This window comes from Pelophylax lessonae (genome assembly GCF_965119305.1).
Source record: "Pelophylax lessonae genome assembly, chromosome: 7".
In the NCBI taxonomy this organism is placed as follows: Eukaryota; Metazoa; Chordata; class Amphibia; order Anura; family Ranidae; genus Pelophylax; species Pelophylax lessonae.
The window spans coordinates 64,196,603-64,211,322 of NC_138774.1; the positions used below are offsets into that span (position 1 = coordinate 64,196,603).

Genomic DNA, 14,720 nt, shown 5'->3' on the forward strand with positions numbered 1-14,720 from the left:
CAAGTCCAGGGCCAGATGCTGTCATGGATCGTGACACAAATGACCAGGTTTTTTACATCTTAGATAGCGGCAGCTGAGACAGCCTAAGCCTAAACAGGAGTTTGTTTTTGTTTTTTTTTGGGTTACAAACACTTTAGGTCATGCTAGATCCCTTCAGGCTGGCCCCTTTAGCGAGTAGAACTATGTAAAACATATATTTTTTTTTTTTTTAAATAAGTGTCTATACTGTGTAAAATCCAGTAATACATGGTCTTACCCTGCTCTGCACATGCTCAGTTGCTCTCTATTTTTAGGCGCTGCGCCAAATTTGTAGAGAATGATCTGCTGACAGCCTATAAATTTGCTGCTGTTCAGGGCCTCTGGGCTTCAGCAAAATGGCAGCCTCCAGCAAGAAGAAACAGGCGCAATCATGGAGGCAATTTATAACACACTCATTTTGGTAGCATAAATATTAAAGTGGTTGTAAAGTCAGAAAGTTTTTCATCTTCATGCTTTCTATGCAGGAAGATAAAAAGCCTTCTGTGTGCAGCAACCCCTCTCAGCCCAGATTAACCTGATCCCATCTCAATCCAGCCATGTCTCAGGTGCCTGGGACTCTCCCTCATTGGCTGAGATGGCAGCTCAGTGCCGTCGGCTCCCGCTGCTGTCAAAGTCAGTGAGCCTATGAGGAGAGGGGGTGGGGCCAAACCGCAGCTCTGTGTCTGAATGGACACACAGAGCAGCAGCAGGGCTGGGTGCCCCCATAGCAAGCTGCTTCCTGTCGGGGCACTTAACATGAAGGAGGGGCCAGGAGCGGTGGAGGGGGACCCGAGAAGAGGAGGATATGGGCTGCTCTGTGCAAAACCAACTGCACAGAGGTGATGGATAAGTATTTTTTATTACTATTATTATTACTATGTAGGATTTATATAACGTTTGTTATGTTTAAAAGAAAAAAAAAAACTGGGACTTTAGTAACACATTAATGTGATATGTATGTTCTTGCTAAAGAACATAATTTTTTATCAAGTGGTTATCGGTATAGTTCCACTTTAAGCATAACAAATGTGCCGCATACCCAAGACTTTTGGAAGTCATGACAGAAGAAGTTTTATTGAACTGCTCCTCTCCTTTAGAACCGCTATTAGTCGTTCCATCTCATTAATTTCATTCACCACAGCTTTCCACTGACCAACCGTCAGGGGAAGGCTTGACATTACCAATTTTGAGAAAGTCTTTTCTTTAGAAGGTATTTATATGCAATTTTTGTTATTTATGGGAAGCCATAGACCTAAAATGTACCCACTCTCATAGCGACATCTCCCACGTCCATCTTATTTCAAAGGACAGAAAAGCAATAATAAAGTTTTGTCTGATTGAATATTTCCTGGAGAGCAAATGGCCAGGGGTCTTTGCTGCTGCTATGGACAGAAAATTGTCACTCGGTCTGGCCAAAAATGGTTAGAGTGGGTGGGTGGGTGACAATCATACCAGATTATGGGGTCTTTTAAAAAAAAAAAACATTTGTTGTGCAAATGCCTTGGCATTCCTACAGGTCTTCACAAATAATTCCCATAATGTGTCTAATATGTGTATTTCCTATGTTCGGCAGCTCCATCTAGTGGCCATAATGCAGTATTTTCCTAAACCCGGTATTTAACCACTTAAGCCCCGGAAGATTTTACCCCCTTCCTGACCAGGGCCTATTTTGCGATTCGGCACTGCGTGACTTTAACGGACAATTGTGCGGTCGTGCGACGCTGTACCTAAACAAATTTAATGTCCTTTTTTTCCCATAAACAGAGCTTTCTTTTGGTGGTGTTTGATCACCTGTGCGATTTTTACTTTTTGCGCTATAAACAAAAAAAGAGCGTTAATTTTGCAAAAATAACAATATTTTTCACATTTTAGGCCAATTTGTTTTATGCTACATATGTTTGATAAAAAAAAATAAAAGTCGCAAAAAGCGTATTTTGATTGGTTTGCGCAAAAGTTATTGCGTTTACTAAGGGAAAGATTTTTGTCATTTTTGCTGGGTTTTTTTCAACGCGTAATGGCGGCGATCTGCAATTTTTTTTGCGGTACTGCGACATTGCGGCAGACAGATCGGACCCTTGACTGACATTTTTGACACTTTTGGGGTTACCAGTGACATTACTACAGTAATCAGTGCTATACATATGCACTGTTACTGTAAAATGACACTGGCAGTGAAGGGGTTAACTTTTTTTTGAGAGGGAGGGTTTATGTGTGTCCCTAGGGGCGTGATTCTAACTGTGATTGGCTGTGGCTTGAGGTGTAGGAACAGTGATCAACGGTCCTACATAGTAGAACCGTATGATCACTATTCTTACACAGTGGAGAATGACAGGCGGCTTGTTTACATTAGCCACCTGCCTTTCTCCTGCTCTAATGGACGATCGCGAGTGACCGGCGGACATCGGGTCCGCTGGGCACACGCGCGGGGGGGGGGTCCGTGACCACGCGGGAGCCCGCCTCCGGCGGCGCGCGCTCGCTCCCTAGACCCTCACAGGCTAGCGACGTAGCCCTACGTCGCTTTGCCTGTGAGGGGCTGACTGCCGACGTAAATAGTCGTGCGGCGGTCGGCAAGCGGTTAAAGGAACATAACATTATGGCCACTAGATGGAGCTGACAAACATAGGAAGTAGGAATGTTATGGGGATTTGTGGCAGCTGTGTATAATTTGCAGAATGAATGAATTAAAAAAAAAAACCACCACACACACACACACCATTATGTCTTTCCATGCTCTGGAAAAGCTGATCATTTACAAAAAGTTTGTGTATAAAACGTGCTGCCTTAAAAAAAACAAAAACAAAGTGGTTGTAAACTTCAGACATGAAATATGAACAAAGCATATCCCTCTGTAGCGTGTACTTGTCTCAAGAACACCAGGTGTCATTTCTGTCTGCTGCTCCCTTCCTCTGCTATCTTTATGAACCACTTCTGGTAAGTTTGACACCAAGAGAAAAACAGTGACAGCAGAGGGATCTAAAACACACAGCCTGTGATTGGCAACCTCAGCTCTCTTCCTGTGTGCTGTGGGAATGGAGGTATGTCCCTTCCCTCTAATCAGCTTTGAGAGCTCTCCTCACTGAGCTCTGTGATGTGTAATTTGTAGTGTAGTTAATAGGCAAAGGCTTGCCAGCCTTACTTGAAATGGTAGAGTTCTTCCTCGGCAGTAGAAGTCAGGATGAGGAATCCTCATAAGCTTCCCATCCTGGTCCTTTAGGAACTGACCAAGCCTGGCCAGATCCATCTGGGCGGTGGTCCTCCACTCAGTCCAGGTAGATGGACCGCCTGTAATTCCATTGGGTCCTGACTGATAGAAAGTTTTTCCACAGATCTATCCTGGATTGGTTGCGATATGGTTTGGGAATAAAGAGAGAGTCCCATATGGCCTCATCACACCAGGATTCTCTCTTAGCCTCAATCTCAAGCATGACCTCCCGTGGAGCGTAAGGATAATCGTACCCGTACTCCAAGGCCACCGTTGCATCCTGGAAAATCTGGGAAGGGTTTTCCGGTTTCCTCTCCCAGCTGGAGAAAATGGGGTCTCTTCTTGCTGGATGAGAGAGTCATAGGCCTCATTCTGATCCCGAGCATAGTTCTTGGGTGGGGTTAGATCTGGGACCCGATTGACATAGGCCTCACAGAACCCCAGATTCTTGGCGCACTCTCCCTGCACCACAGAGTCCCTAGTATCTTCATCTAGCACATCAAGACTGGCTGGACTGCTCCACTCTTTGGACCCCCAGTCCCATTCAGTCTCCTCCTCCTCATACCTCCAGACATCTATTCCTTCTTCCAAGGACCCAAATCGATTCTGGAGGAGACCCCACACCAATGACCACGGCCTCTTCCTCGCTGCTCACTCTCACTTTAGCAGCCCTGGTCACCGCTGGCCATCTTTTCTCCTCTATTTTTATGGCGGGTCCCGTCCCATTCATTTTAATGGCAGGCGAACATGAAAAACCTCCAGGTCATATTTGCAGCCACAAAATACTTACTAGCTGTGCACACATAGTTCCACAACATGGACAATGACATACCAGAAGTATTAAGCGAATGTGCGATCGACAAGCATTTTTTTTTTCTGCAAAATTTCGTCAATTCAGGAGCACATGAAGGCCATGGAGGAGAGGCAACGCCAGGCTATGAAGGGGGTGCAGGAGATGTTATTTGAAAAGTTGCCATAAAATGTTTTTTTTTTTTATAAGTTATATAGTTTATACAGTTATAACGTATATTTTGTTTTTTGTAATATTGCTCGGTTTTAGTGAAATAGCTCGGCCTAAATCAGCCAGAACTGTCAGCAGCCGGTAAATACATGTCAAATACATATAGGGTCCATTCACACATCTGTAAAATGGGTCCGCATCCGTTACACAATTTAGCAGAACGTTTACAGACCCATTGATTTTCAATTAAAGTCTGAAAAATTAGGCATTCGCACGATAAAGAAGTATCGGCCATTACAGACCCCAAAAATTAGGCATTCAACGGACATAAAAGGCCTTTTATGCCCATGTATTTACCTAAGACAGGGACCATGAATTGTTATGGGTGGTGGCGGATATTTGTGGCCTGTCATGAGGAATTTGAATCAGACATAGTCTACTGGTCACGTGTTGAATTCCTCCGAGATCCATGCCTCATTCGTTTTTAGAAATGTGAGGTAGTCAAGCGCACTCGCCTAGCTCACGACAGTATTATCGGTCACGATCCCCCCTGCTGCGCTGAACGTCCTTTCAGACAGGACACTGGACGAGGTGCAAGCCAACAGTTCCATTGCAAATTGTGCAAGCTCTGGTCAGAGGTCAAGCCTGCCCACCCAGTAGTCCAGGGGTTCATCCCTTCTCAAGAGCGTCCACATCGGCCGTTAACCTGATGTAGTCGGACACCCTTCGGTCTAGGCGTTCTCCGATGCTTGATCCGGAGGACAGCTGTCGATGGGTTGGCTGAAAGAATGATCTCATATCAGAAGTGACCAACACATCTTCAAATCGCCCTCTTCTTACAGGCACTGTTGGATTGGTACCCGCAACCGTTTCTCTGTGAGTGAAAATTCCTCTGCCAGCGCGCGCAAAAGCAGAATGCAGCATTTCTCGAAGCAAGGCCTGGAAGTGCTGCATTCTGACTGCCCTCTGTGATGGTGGTAACATTTCCGCCATTTTTTGTTTGTAACGGGGATCTAAGTACGTTGCCACCCAGTACTGGTCCTTGCCCTTTATGCTTTTTATACGGGGGTCCCTCTAAAAAACTGGAGCATGAAGGCCCCCATTTGCACTAAAATGGAAGCGGTGTAGTGGCCTGGCTCCTGCTCATCATCCAGGATAAGGTCGTCCTCGTTCTCCTTCCCCCATCCACGGACAACACCAGGAATCCCAGAAAGGTTTAAAGCATGCTCTTTTTGCTCCGGCACCAGCCCCGGGACCATCCTCCTCTGACTCCTCTTCAGACTCCTGATGTTGACTTGTCTCAGATGGAGTAGCCCCCCTGGGAATTCATCCAGCATTGTGACTTTCTCATCTTCCTGCTCCTCGACGGCTTGATCAATGACACGACCCAATGCACGCTCCAGAAAGAAGGTGTAAAGTACGATGTCACTGATGGCACCCTGGCTGCGACTGACCAGTTTGGTGATCTCATCAAATGGCTTCAGAAGTCTGCATGCATCACCCATGAGCAGCCATTGGCGCGGTGAAAAAAAAAACAAGCTCCTCAGAACCTGTGCTGCCGCAGAATTCGTACAGGTAGTCGTTAACTGCACGTTTCTGCTGGAGCAGCCCATCAAGCATATACAAGGTTGAGTTCCATCGCATTGGGCAGTCACAAATAAGACGTCTGACGGGCAGGATGTGTCGCCGCTGAATGTCAGCAAGGCAAGCCATGGCTGTGTAAGATCTTCTGAAATGAGCCGAGATTTTCCTGGCCTGCCGCAAGACGTCCTGGACCCCAGGGTATTTGTCATCGAATCGCTGCACGACCAAGTTCAGGACGTGTGCCATGCATGGCACATGTGTAATCTTGCCCTGTTTCAGCGCGCTCAGCAGATTGGCACCGTTGTCGCACACCACTTTACCAACTGTCAAATTGAGTGGTGTTAGCCACTGATCTGCCTGTGAACGCAAAGCTGAAAGGAGTGCAGGACCAGTGTAGCTCTTGGCTTCCAGGCAAAACAGACAAAGCACAGCATGGCAACGCCTCACCTGGCATGTTGAATAGGTTCTGGGGATCTTGGGCGGCGAAGCGGAAGAGACGGTAGCAGCAGAAAAGGAGGAGTCAGCCGAGGAGGAGAGGGAGGATGGAGTAGGAGGAGGAGAAGAGACAGGCCTGCATGCAATCGGTGGCGATAAAACCAAATCTACACGGGTGCCACGAGTTACATGCTTGACGGCCATCAGAAGGTTCACCCAGTGGGCAGTAAAAGTTATATACCTTCCTTGCCCATGTTTGCTAGACCACGTGTCTGTGGTCAGATGTATCTTGGCACCGACACTGTGTGTCAGAGATACATTCACTTGCCGCTGAACATGGCCATATAGCTCTGGGATGCCCTTCTGCGAAAAATATTCCACCAGTTTATATGGCAGCAGTTGGCGGGCTATCGGTTCCGACAAGCCAGCGGTCAACCTTTTGGCAAGAGGGTTATACGACATCATCATTTTTTTACGCTCTAACATTTTGGCCACGGACGCCTGCCTTTTTCCAGAAAAAAGTGAGGACGGCATGATGAAAGGTGGAGTGGAGGACAATTGTGAGGAGAGAGGAGAAAGAGAAGAGGCTGGATGGTGAGAGCCTGGAGTGTGGCTTTGTGGCTTCTGACGGCGTTGCTCCCACTGTGCTCGATGATGGGAGCCCAGGTACCTTCTTAAGGCGGTCGTCCCTAGGCAGAGATGTATAGTAACGAAGTAGAACTACTTAAGTACCGAAATGCGGTATCTGTACTTTCCTAGAGTAGAATTTTTTTCTCCTACTTCTACTTTTACTTCACTACATTTTTTTGATGATTTCGATACTTCTACTCAAGTATTTTTTTTTTGTGCTGCATAGTTACTCGTTACTTTTTAAAAAATTACCACTGCCAGAACAGTAGATGGCAGGTTACATAAAGCTCAAAAAAATGTGTATAATGTCATTTGTAAATCAGCGCATACGAAAATAAAGGCTGTGTATAATAAAAGCTGCTATACCAAATCTTTCCAATAAAAAGAAAATATGAAACAAACAAATAAATTGTGCTACAGCGCTTAAAGTGCATCAAGAAACTACTAACAAACAACTTGGCTGTGCGAATAAAGTGCCTGTGCAATCGATATAATATCGATGTGGCCCACACTCCACACAGTATCAAAAATAAAGTGACATGAATGTGCTAAAGCCTAAATCCAGTGAAAATAATTATTCCCACAATGGAACAGTAAATTCAATTCATATAAAATATGACAATAAATCACAATAAAATAAGTTATGAAATAAGTTAGGTCAGGTGCGTGCAACAAGTTGAAGTGTGTAAACCTATCTATAACGAAAAGTCCATAAATGAATTCCAGTGTGCAAATCTAAAGTGTCACTTCACTTGTCAGATGCTTCCACCCCCTTCAGTGCTCGAGTGACCGACCAACACACTTAATGGTGGTGGCACTGGTGGATAGCGTCTGGGTGGCACTGTGGCACTGGCACTGACTGCACTGGTTCAAAAAGCCATATATATATTTAATTATTTCAATTCTCAATCCCATAGGTCCTCTGCTCATAAGATATTAATAACTTAGGTGATGAACTTCTTGGCGGCCCTGGCAGGATGACGGGGACACCCGCCACTTCTGGAGCCGAGCCGCTGTGATTCCCCAACATGTGACAAAGTGACAGCCAGGAGATCTAGCGGCTAGTAGTGCTCAACAATACCGCTTTTATATATAAAATTGAAATAAAATATACTGACTCACAATTTAGTAGTAGGTAGCGCGTAGCAGTAGGCAGCACAACTCAATTCAATCAATCCCACAGCCTCGCTCGCACCGCGGCCCGCGGAATCACTGTCATGATCATCAAGTTAAGACCGCACTGGAGGAGCCATGCTGCCGTCTTCCCACTCGAGGTCTCCGCCTCTAAACGTGTTGTGTGTCACTCAGACTCCACCCCTTAGGGCCCTTACTGAGAGGAGTTGTGACACGGGCGGCCGGACGCGGGAGCAGGACTCGGAGCATTTTCTTCTCTATGAGGTGAGTGAGGTGGACCGTGGAGAGGGCCTAATCCTTGCCATGGCAAATGTGCCATTTGAGAATCAAATAATCAATATAAAATATTAATATATTATATACACACGGGTCATGGGTGGCTTTTCTGAACCAAGAAGAGTGAGACTGACGGCTATGATGATTATCCGACCATCCATGGTCCATGGACCATAAGTGTTGTGTTGTGGTGGTGCCTGTGCTTCCTGCGGCCTGCCTCTGCCTGTGCGGCTGTGCCTGCACTGCAGTGGCCACTGGCAGTGGCACTTGACTTGAGCAAAGCAAATGAGCACTACTAGTGTGAAGGACAGGTGGTGGAAGCATGTTCTGACAAGTTCTTATAATGAAAATAATATAGACAGCTTTTGGAACCAGTGCAGTGCCAGTGCTACTAAGGTGAGAGGCAGAGAGAGAGGCTATCCAGTCCACCACTTTACTTGAGCAGATCACAGAAGAAAGGTGGAAGCATCTGACAGCAAGTGACAAGCACTTCTTAGATTGCACACTGGAATTCAGTTATGCACTTTTCCTTATAAAGTTTAGTTTACACACTTAAACTTGCACCTAACTTATTCACAATCACAACTTATTTTATTGTGGTATTGTCATATATATTTTATATGAATTAAATTTACATTGTGGGAATAATTTGCACTGCATTTAGCACAGACATGTCACTTTATTTTTGATACGGTGGGCGATGATTTTGAATACAAGAAGAATATATATATATATATATATAATTGCAGGCACTTTATTAGCATTTTTAGCACAGCAACTTTGTTAGTAGTTTTTGATGCATTTTTCACTTTAAGCGTTGTAGGTTTGATGAAGCTGGCCTGGCACATCATCATCAATTGAGCAAATCAAATCAAACCGCGATTAAGAAGACTGCGCATGCTCCTGTTCTCCCTTTTGATCAGCTGAAAAGATGGACGAACCAAAAACACCACCTTCCACCCCTAGCCCTTCAACTTCAAGTGATCTGCCTGGCTGTGAGAGTGAGGAAGCTCAGGAAGGAGGCCACCCCTGGCTTTAAAAGGTGGATGCTTTAAAAGGGGAAGGGAGGGACATACTTTATCTGTTTTTTGTTTACAAAAAGTTACAGCCTAAGGAATTGTGATTGTCCTTTAGGTTAATCATTTGAATAAATAATTTGAAATAATAAAAAACAATATGATGTTCAAACTTTTGACTTCTTTCTTTAATAACTACATAACACAGTACTTGTACTTCTACTTTCAGTACTTGAGTAGAATTTTTTTTTCAAAACTACTGGTACTTTTTACTTTTAGTACTTAAGTAGCAATTTTTTTGAAAAAACTACTTGCAATACTTAAGTAAAAAAAATGTTGAATACTTTAGTACTTCTACTTAAGTAACTTTTTCTGCGAGCACTTCCACTTCTACTCAAGTCACTTTTTGATCGAGCACTTGTACTTTTACTCAAGTAGAAATTTTGAGTACTTTATACAAGTCTGTCCCTAGGTGAGTGTTGGGCTTACCACGACTTATGCGTTGACTGCAAAGGCTGCAGATGGCAAAACTATTGTCAGCAGCGGACATGTTAAAAAAAGCCCACACTGCGGAGCCATGTGCCGGCTTCCTGGGAGTGCCAGATGTGGCCGTACATGGTTGATGGCTCACTCCTGAATACATTAACAGTCCCTCCTGTAAGTTCGGCCTGCTCCTCCTCCCTATCTGCTGGTCCGTCTCTCCCTCTGAACTCCCCTCCTCTTCCTCTCTTGTGGGCACCCACGTGATGTCCATAGACACGTCATCATCTACGTCACCTTCCCCACCACTAACATTAGAGATCTCAGAGTAGGCAGCAACAGCAGGGACCAGCCTCCTTGGGCTGATCTGGGTACTGTCAGACTGCTGAGTGGTGGCTGTTGCTACCTCCTCTTCCTGATCCGATGCCAAGAATGGCTGTGCATCGCAAATGTCTTGTGATGGATCAGAAAATAATTCCTGTGACTCAAGCATAGGGTAGATGGTGGTGGTGGTGTCTTTGGGGGTGCACACAGCAGAGAGTGAAGGGGGTGCAGATAGAGAGAATGAGGAAGGATTCAGAAGAGAAAGGCTGAGTGAGCCACTCAACCAAGTCCGGTGCATCCTTTGACGCAAACCTTCTGCAACTTCCCACTTTGGCTCTGGCCTGGTGCTCCTGCCCTACCCCTACCACCCCTGCGGAAGGGCCTGCCTCTTCCTCTGCCTGTCATTTTTTAAATGACCCTGTGACAAGTCTCTAGAGAAGTGCAGTATGTGTGGAAGAAGGTAAATAACACCCCGCTTCAATCTGTCGTTTTGGGGGGCCACTGGTCTATCACACCAGTTATAAAATAATTTTCCAGTAAATTTTGTCACTGTGTGTAGCAGAGGTAAAGCAGAGAAAGAGGCAAAATTTCTGCAGTACCCAAATACACTATTATGAAAGTGTATTGTTATATAACACCCCATTTCAATCTGTCGTTTTGGGGGGGCCACTGGTATATCACACCAGTTATAATACTTTTTTTCCAATAACGTTTGTCACTGTGTGTAGCAGAGGGAACGCAGCCAAAACAGAAAAAAAAAAAATTCTGCAGTACCCAAATACACTATTATGAAAGTATATACGTACAACACCCCACTTCAATCTGTCCTTTTTGGGGGGCGACTGCCTATCACACCAGTTATAATACTCTTTTCAGTATCGCTGCAGAACCGCTCACAACGCTGCACAATACAAATCCACTATAATATGCTTTCTATATTAGAAAGTATATTATAAGAGTATTACACCCCTATATACTGCACACCAAACAATAGTACACCTATACCAGTCCTTAAAAAGGACTTTTGTGGACCTATTAGCTAGCGATTTATGTCACTAACAGTCTGTCCCTGCTCTACACAACAACCTCTTCCCACACTGACAAAAGACAGAATGTAAAATGGCAGCCAGATCAGGTCTATTTATAAGGTAGGGGGTATGTCCATGTGCTGAAATGTCTCAATTGGCTGTCCTGTACCACCTGATGGATGTGTCATGGGTCAAAGTTCTTCACATTGTAAAAGAATATGGCAGTCGCGAATATCGGCATATGTTAGGCGAACGAGCAAAGTTCTCCACGAACCGACCACTGGGCGAACCGCAAGGCCATCTCTAGCGGCCACTCTGCAGCCCGCATTACCTGCATGCATCTTGGCTCGGACATTCGGGCTTCCTTCCACCTGCACGTTGGACCACTGTCAGTCTACATGGTCTTCAGCTGCATCATCAGCCTTAACACTCCTTTCCCACGATCCAGGAGAGGTCCCGATTATACAGCCAACAAAGCACGAGGGACTCCGGTCTCCCATGTCACACTTAACCTCTTGGGCCGACCTTCACTCTTCTTTGCCCGCAGCAGCAGATTGCCGCAATGCCCGCACTGGCTCCAAGCTTGCACCCGCATGGTCACATTCAAGCAATGGGGACATACCAGGCCTTCTGTGCATAACACCAGTCTTCCGTCGGGCACCATCCACACCCCTGTATCCCACAGGGTGGACATCTTTGGCTCGCCGGTCTGCTCCCTGATCTGCCCTGCAGGTTCTACGCCAACATGTGGGTTAGTTACTGTTGCTCCTCTGCACACGTGTCTCCCTCTCAGCCACGCCTGGAGGCGGAAGTAATTTATGGACTTTCCTTCTGGCTCCCGATTGGCTGTGCGTGAGCGGCGTCTCCGCCCACATCTCCAGGTTGGCGGTGGCTCCTCCTGCTGGGCAGAACTTTTCAGCGCATGCTTTCCAGCGTGGTACAGTAACCCCTCCAATGCCGCTCTCTCAGCTCAGTCGGCATGAAAGTCACTGCAAAGCGGACTGTGCCTCTCAGCTTGCACGCATCCGCTCTTCTTACTTGTAACAGGGTTCCAACTGTGCCCATCACTCTGAGCCAGCTGACCCTTTCTGCTAGTCCGTAGAATTGTCCTGCTGTCATATGCACGGCAAATATTTCTCTTCATAGCACATGTACAAGTAAGGTTCACCGTACTGCGTTTGAAAAATGTCCCACTGTCATTGAATGCATTGCCGACAGATTTCTTCACAGTATCCACCCTGCCACTTTATTGAAAGAATGTCCCGCTGTCATTATATGCACAGCCAACACTTTTCTGTATAGTTTTGGCACACACACGGCCCCTGACACACCGATCCACGTGCCCTGGGCCACCAATTTCTCTATCCACACTCGCATCATTTACTGTTAAGCAGACACAGTCCATGTTCACAGAAAGATTCATCTCTCCCGCCTTCCAGCACATTGCGGGAACAAACAGCTTGTGATTCAGACAGGAATTCTCCTGTTGCCATGAGCAACCATCATTTTGCAATTTTCTCTTCATCCCACTCTCCCTATTTCCTGTAGAGCAGGCCTCACACTTGTCTTGAGCATTAGAACACAGTTCTTGAGAAAAAAAAGAAATTTTCAAAGAATTTCTTTGGCCGTTGCAATTAGCAGCCGGGCCGATAACCCAAGGCGACATCCCAGACAAGCCCCCAAATGTAGCACTACTCCCTTGGGAGCTGTTTGAAGTGGGTTACCCATAGCAACAACATGCAAATCCTTAGTGCTTTAGGTTCTTAGCTCAGTCAGAAAACAAGTCTAGGGAATTTGGTTTTTTGTTGTTTATTGTAGAACTTGGGATGGGAGAAGGAATGAGTGGGATACTCCAACTAGATGAACTATGCACAATTTAAGGACTTCTAGCTATGTTGAATGTGACAAGGCCGCTGCTTCACCTTGCCACAGTAGTGAAGTATAAGATAAGCAAACTATACAATGAATCACTCTTCAGGGCCCCGCTTGGTACCCCCTTTGCCCTTACTCTTCAGGGTCATGTTTGGCATGCCCTTTTACTCTTACTAATCATGTGAGCTGACCGTCTATCCTCTGACTTCCATGGAGTGGTCCCCTTCACTAGGTGGACCCCTTGGCAAGCCCCATGGTACTCACGGACACTGTTATTTCCAGAGGACTCTGCCCGCAACTCCATCAGCTTTCCAGGATCCTTTAGGCTCAGCTCCACACCTGGTCCACTAGGCCGACTGCCAGTGACCACCTTTCTCAGACAGCAGGAGGAGAGACAGCTGTCACTCTCCTCCTGGGACTCTGCTTTTCGCCAAAGACCCCGTCACATGTGCCCTTGGCTTTTATGGTCAATCCCAGGATGCACTGCAGTGGTGCCTTCATGCTTGGACTGCCACAAAAGCCTGTTTGTCACTGGCCAGGTTACATCCACTGTCCAACAGGCTCCCCTATTGGATACAATGGGGACACTCCCTCAGACCAAATGAATCACACCTGGACACATGTAACAGGCATAACAGATCAGGCTCCCCTGATAAACAGAATGGAGCAACAATGCTTTTAATCTAGCACCTATCTAGGAGGGTGCTACATCTACAACCACTTTGGCCCCTTTCACACGAGCGATCCGATCAGATCCGCCTGTCAGTTTTTTAGGCCGATCTGATCGGATCCCCCATGCATCCCTATAGGGCAGCGGATGTCAGCGGAGACATGTCCGCTGACACCCGCTGCCATCCGCATCCGATCCTGTCCGTGCAATCCGGACGGATGGAAACCCTATTTTCCATCCGTCCAGGGGATCGGATGAGAGCGGACAGGCGGTCCGCTCTCATCTGATTCCCCCATAGAGATGCATGGGGCTCTGAGACCCCCCTCTCCGCACACAGAGCAGAGAGGGAGCTGTCACCTTCCTGCTCAGCGGGGATCTGTGTTTACGATCCCCTGCTGAGCAGCACAGATCCGCCTACGAAGGCAGACCGTGTGAAAGGACCCTTTAACTTCTAAAAATATATGAAATTTCATGTGTCGCCAAACAAATTAACTCTATTAAAGTGGTAGTAAACGTCACTTTATTTATACCTACAAGTAAATCTATAATAACGCTTACTAGTAGGTACAGTAAATATCTTTTAAATGTGTTTAGGAGATATTTACTTTATTAGTAGCCGGTGACCTCACCGGCGCATGTGTACTGCGCTCTCAATGGATAGCATGCCGTCTATGAGTGATGTCGTTGTGGCTCAGCCAAACAGTTGGAACCCGCAAGCCCAGAAGGAAAACCCGGTGAAGAGAGAAACCTCATCAGCGATGACAGGAGAAATTTGTTTTAAAGTCAAGGCTTTCATAATGTGCTAATATGCAATGCATGACTGGGGTATTGCCCAATGTTTCCGGCTGCCCGGGCTCACACCCAACAACCCACACCTACCTGTGTCCCAATAACTGACACACACACCTGGTATGGTTTAAAACGGCCAAGGCAGCCTATTTATTAACAAAACATAACTGATAACCACATTTTATTACACCATTTTAATATCAAACATCCAAAAACCAGCCTGACAACAAAAATACCTGCTCTCCCAATAGGTCTCCGGATTTTAGAAGGCACCCTTAAACTGACCAACCGGCTGTATCTG

General features: G+C 46.1%; 1 protein-coding gene across 2 annotated transcripts in view; it reads right to left on the reverse strand.

The window, feature by feature from the left end:
- Positions 1–14,720, reverse strand: part of CYP21A2 (cytochrome P450 family 21 subfamily A member 2) — a 121,477-nt gene that overhangs the window by 96,989 nt on the left and 9,768 nt on the right. The gene's annotated exons all lie outside the window — the stretch shown is intronic.